Source organism: Heteronotia binoei, chromosome 4 (genome assembly GCF_032191835.1).
Source record: "Heteronotia binoei isolate CCM8104 ecotype False Entrance Well chromosome 4, APGP_CSIRO_Hbin_v1, whole genome shotgun sequence".
Lineage (NCBI taxonomy): Eukaryota > Metazoa > Chordata > Lepidosauria > Squamata > Gekkonidae > Heteronotia > Heteronotia binoei.
The window spans coordinates 80,242,095-80,248,094 of record NC_083226.1 but is presented as its reverse complement, the minus strand read 5'-3'; positions in this window follow the sequence as shown (position 1 = coordinate 80,248,094).

Below are 6,000 nucleotides of genomic sequence, written 5' to 3'. Positions count from 1 at the left end.
CTTCCCCAGTCATCTACACTTTTCCCCCAGCAAGCTGGGTACGCATTTTACTGACCTTGGAAGGATGGAAGGCTGAGTCAACCTTGAGCCAGCTACCTGAACCCAGCTTCCGCTGGGCTCAAACTCGGGTCATGAGCAGAGAGGTCAGACTGCAGTACTGCAGCTTTTCCACTCTGTGCCACCTAAGAACTATGTTAATAAGCTCTTGGTGTATACCATGAATCAGTCACCACTTAATTTTGTTTTTACATGCCCAGCCAGTCAAAGTGTGGATTGTCCATCCACTACTAAAATACCTAGCCCTACAGAAAAATGATGTGGTCAATAATTGCCCAGTCTCTAATCTGTCTTTCACTGGAAAAGTGACTGAGAAAGCAGCAGTGGAACAGCTTCAGTTCTTCTTGGACAACTCACATACTTTCAACCCTTTTCATTCTGGTTTCAGATCAGGCTATGGGACAGAAAAGGACCTAGTGGCCTTAGTTGATGACCCCTATCTGAATGTAAACAAAGGCCAGGCTTCTTTGTTTTCTTTTACTGATCTATTTGGAGTTTTTGATACAGGAGATCATGCTATCCTGTTGAGGTGTTTAGAGGCAGAAGCAAGTATCCGGGAATGTGCCTTGGACTGGTTTAAATTGTTCCCATCAACCTGTCTCTAAGGGTTGCCATTGGACACTAGCTATTGAGAACTGTAATGTGGAGTTCCACAGGATGTTCCCTGTTATCCCTACAATGTTCAACCTCTGTATAAAGGCTTTAGGTGAAATCATTCATAGCTTTAGAACTGGGTATCATTAGCATCTATTTTTTTCTACACAAATCCTTTGGTGATGTTGTTGAGTTCTTGAGCATGACTGAAGTAGTCAAATGCCTGAAAGTAAACAAATTGAAACTGAACCCATACAAGGAAGTGATACTAGGTTGTGAATATGGAGAGCTAAGAAACTGTGCTTCCCTTCTTTCATAGGGTTCACCTGACCCTTGCTAATTTGAAGAACCTAGAGGTTATACTGGATCCAACGTTGCTGCTGGAGAAGTAACATAATGCAGCTGCAAAAAATGTTTTCTTTCAACTTAATCTAGCTCAAAAAATGACACCCTACCTTGGCATGGCTAAGCTGGCCACCTGGATCCACTCTATGGTGACATCAAGACTAGATGACTGCAATGAACTCTACATAGGTCTCGTCTCAAAGTCAACTTGGAGACTCTAATTTTTGCAGAATGCCACAGCTCAGTTATTGTCAAGAGCTAGGCAGAGCATGCATACTAGTCCCATTTTGCAGTCATTTCACAGACTGCCTATCAGCTACCAAGCTCTATACAAGATATTGGTCATCACATACAAATAACGGCCTGGGTCCATCATATCTATGGGACTGCCTCTATCCATATCCTCTACCATGACAACTTCACTTATTTGAGTAAAGCATTCTGCACATGCCATGCTTGAGATGGGCCAAATCAACAACTGCCCATACAAGTATATTCTCTGTTGTGGCCCCATTTTGTAGAACAGCCTGACTGTTGAGGTTAGGAAGGCTCCCACCCTCCTAGCTGTCTGCAAACTATACAACATTGAATTATTCAGGGGGGCTGTGTTACATAGGTAATAGGACTATACTGTAAGGAAATATTTTAGTAAGATTATTTGGTAAAGTCATAGGGACTGTGATCTATACACCTGTGTAGTCTCAGTTGTTGTAAGTGTGATTTTAGTATGTCATGTTAATGGTAATGTTTTGTTTCAGCTTGATTTCAATTCTGTTTTCATATGCCATATGATGTCCTATTCCTGTTGTTTTAAATTGTCTTGCACTGTGTAATACGTCTTGAGTCTCATTAAAAAAGGTGGACTATAAATGATGCAAATCAATCTATAAATAAAATCTGTCTTTTGTGTTCTAAGGGAGCACTTGCTAATGTAACCCTGGTGAGGGCATCTGAAAAGTATTTTTAAAACTCATGTTCTTTCTGGTCAGCTAAGCCATTTACTGTGCTATGCTAAGCCACTTACTGTGCTAAACTTGGGGGTTCTTCTTTACCATGGAATGATGATAATTTATAACACAATGTTAGTACTGGAATAATTTCAGAGATTTTTATATTAATGATGCACTCTGTTCACCTACACAGATGTACTGATTTGTTCTAGAACTCCAGCTGTTTATGATAGCTCCATCAGACCATTACAGCAGAGTTGTTCAGTTTTTCAGATAAGCAATTACATGTCAAAATAGATTGTTCGCCAATTATAAGAACAAAAATTTCCAAGCTAATCATACATTTTTTAAAAAAACTACCTTATTGCAACTGCCATAAAGCTGTACATCTTACTAGTTAAAAATCAGCTATACACACACACACACACACACACATATACAGGGTTTTTTTTTCCTGGAAGAACACAATGGAATGGAAATCCAGAATAATTGTGAAAACAAAATTCTCAAAATATGTTTAAAGTTCATGAGGGGCACACGTTTCCATTTCCCTCTTAAGAGTTCCAGCACTGCTTTTTCCAGAAAAAAGTCCTAAGTCCTTTTGAGTCCACTATATATTACTTGTGCTTTTGGAATAGAAAACAGCTAGGTTTTATTTTCTATCCTGATTATTTGATGTTGCTTTACTCTAGTGATACTGAAATTCTCTCTTATCTTCAAGTTTTAGCAAATGATAAGAACTGACTCCAAATACATAAAATACATCCAATATTTAAAAAATGCTTCTTCAATACAATATCCTACAGTGAAGCACACATTTCTTAAACTATATAATGAGGGCTAGTTTGAAAAAGAGTATGTGCCTAGAACTACAAAGGACACAAGAGACCTGACAGGGAGTTTACAGGCAAATTCTTGATTATTCTATTTTTGCTTTGTAAGTGTGGGATGAACAAGCTGTTTTGTTTCTCTTATCATGTCCAATATTCTTCAAAGTTACAGTTTTTCAGCTTTCCATTGCCTTTGCTTAATTGATCTGGGATCTATCATCCATACTGTGAAACACAGGAGATAGCCTATAAATATAGTATAAGAACATCCTCAGAGTTTTTTGTGTCAGTGCTTTCATTTAAAAGAATCACATTTATGCAAGCATGAACATGAAGCAGTGTGAATTTTTTCTTTGTATCCCTTAAGCTACATGAGGCCACTTCACAAAATGCAACCTTACGCTTGATTAACAGAAGTGAGTCCTATTGCAGCCAATTGATTTATTCCCAAATAAGGCTGCATAGGATTGCAGCCTTGATCCTATGAATCTTTGACAAGGCAAATTTTCATATGGCCCCATACTGTTTATTATATGATTCCAAAAAAATCTCCAGGAATAATGTTACAGTCTATATCAATCATAATCTGAAGCTTCCAATAGCAGATTAAAAGAATAGAACTCAATCGTGTTCTGAAGATATGGATAAACTGTAGATATGGAAAATAATGGGGTCTTGTTCTTCCAGGCTATGTCACCTTGCTATCAGGTGGATTCGCAAGCTTTCCTGCTTGCGACCCCCCCTGATCGGGCAGGGGGAGAGGTCCCACAGATGCGACACCCTCAAAGAGACCCTGGGGGTCTTTTAGGCATGGGGCTTTCTCAATGGGATGGGGGCACAACGGCAGTTGCTCCTGTTCCTTCTGTGTGCCCTGAAGTTCTCCCCATCAGGATCGCTATTACAGCAGCAAGAGGTGAATGCCCAATTGCTTGCCTTTCTTTTCTTCAACAAGCTTTTGATCTCTATCTCAGGCATGACAAATCTGCAATGCAAATAAGTTGGCTTTCAATTACCAAGGGCTAATGGGTCCTTTTTACATTTTAATGACTTGGTAGTTCAAAGGAAGAGAAAGAGATCGATATCTCTAATTTCCCTATGAATGAGGCCGTGGAAAGTCAAAGAACATCTCTAAGCTGGAAACAATTTGAACTAATCGGAATATGGACATTTAAATCGGTCCAGATCATAATTGGATATTTGTTAAAGAGACTATTTTTGGACTGCAATACGGTCTGAACAAAATGAGATACCTGTTAAAGGGATTTTTCCTTGTTGTCTGATTTAGAATTCATACGTTAACATCTAAAACTTCAGTTGGAGGAGACCGGGAAGGACAGGCTATCTGGGACTCTGAGCTACTTTTAAATCAGGATTAATGGACTGAGTTTGCTGACAGAGAAAAATGGCTTTGCTAAGCGAAATTTCTTAGCGAAATATTAAAAAGATATTTTAAGCAGTTTGAAATCTCTGAGGCAAGATTTTGGTTTATTGACAGACTTGGTTAAGAAGCAGATGGCAGCTTTTTTGCTGAAAACTAGCAAAATCTCAAATCTACATGAGCAGAGTGCTAAAGAGAACCTGGTGATGTCTGGAATTGAAATGGGAGACTGAGCTGTTGGGAAATCAACAAAAGAAAATTAAAATGGAATCTTGTGGCGTAGTTAAAAAAGAAGACCGGAAATGGAGACTGACTCAAGCTAAGTTGAGAGGAACAAAGGCTGTGGAATTTTTCTCACCTCCTTTGAGAAGGATGACTGCATTAAGTAAGAAGATGCATTTTAACCAGAAAATCATGATGTGGAAATCTTTCAGAAAGAAGAGCCTCCTGAACTAGATTTTTCTCAGTGGATAGCTGGACATGGACTTTGTAAGAAACTCTGATATGTGAAATTAGAAGGCTAAGTGAGACTTCTTTTCCTTTTTTGTTTTTGTTTGTTTTTGGGCTACAATAAGTTGTCTTGTTTAAAACAATATGGATTTAAAAGTTAAAGGACTAAAAAGTCTTTGAAAAGAATTTTATGTAAAATAGTTATCTTAGATTAACTTTTAAGAAGGTAGATATCGTAATTTCCTGACAGATTGCTGAACTTGTTTTCAATAGATTTAATAGATATTAGTCTCTATGTTTGTTATAGATATGGGTAATTCTACAAGTTAATCTATAACTCAGGAGATAGATTTCTTTTTAGTAAGAAGAGTTTCCTGAAATATTCTTATCTTGGTGGGTAGCTGGATATATAACTCTCAATAAGAACAGGCATAGGATTTTTATTTTTGGGTCATAAAAAGTTGTTTTTCTTAGCCCAATAGAGATACAAGAAGTGGACTAATTGTTAAAAAAAGCAGACAACACAGATGTTATATAAACTGCTAGATTTGTTTTTTAATATGCCTCACAGGACAAACTGTTTATATTGAGATAGACAAAATACCATGTTGTATTTCTTTTTAGTTTTTTAAGGATAAAGATATGAATTTTTTGTGTCTATGTTAACGAAGATAGTGCTAAACTAGCAAATTAGTTTGTGTTTTTTAACAAGGTTAACCCAAAGCAGTTAGTTTCGTGCTGAGACTGCTCTGACTTGCTCATACTTATATGTGTTGAAGAAGAACTGTTTAGACTTGTATTGCAAATAATAGCTTAGTAAAAATGTTTTATAATGAAAGATAAAGATGGTAAAATATATGGAGAATTTTATACTTGCAGGTAGGACAAATTAGATATTTTATTTGGAGGTAGAGTTAAATCCAATAAAAATTATAAAAAAGAAAATAATGGGGTCTTTCACATTACTTTAAAAATCCACTTGCATCACCTGATTTATTTCTCATGTTCACACAACTTTGTAAACATCCTTCACTTTCTTGTATCTTTCTTGTTTTTCCCCAATCCTAATAAAACTAGTTTCTCCCACACTTTTTTTTTTTGAGAAAGTAAAATGTATTTGCAACAAAGCCTCTGCTCTGTAATCTGAACTAAGTGTTTTGTATTCATAGAATCATAGAGTTGGAAGGACCTCTAGGGACATATAGTCCAACCCCCTGCACAATGCAGGAAACTCACAAACACCTCCCCCTAAATTCACAGGATCTTCATTGCTGTCAGATGGCCACCTAGCCTCTGTTTAAAAATCTCCAAGGAAGCAGAGCCCACCACCTCCCGAGGAAGCCTGTTCCACTAAGGAATCTCTCTAATGGTCAGGAAGTTCTTCCTAATGTTGAGC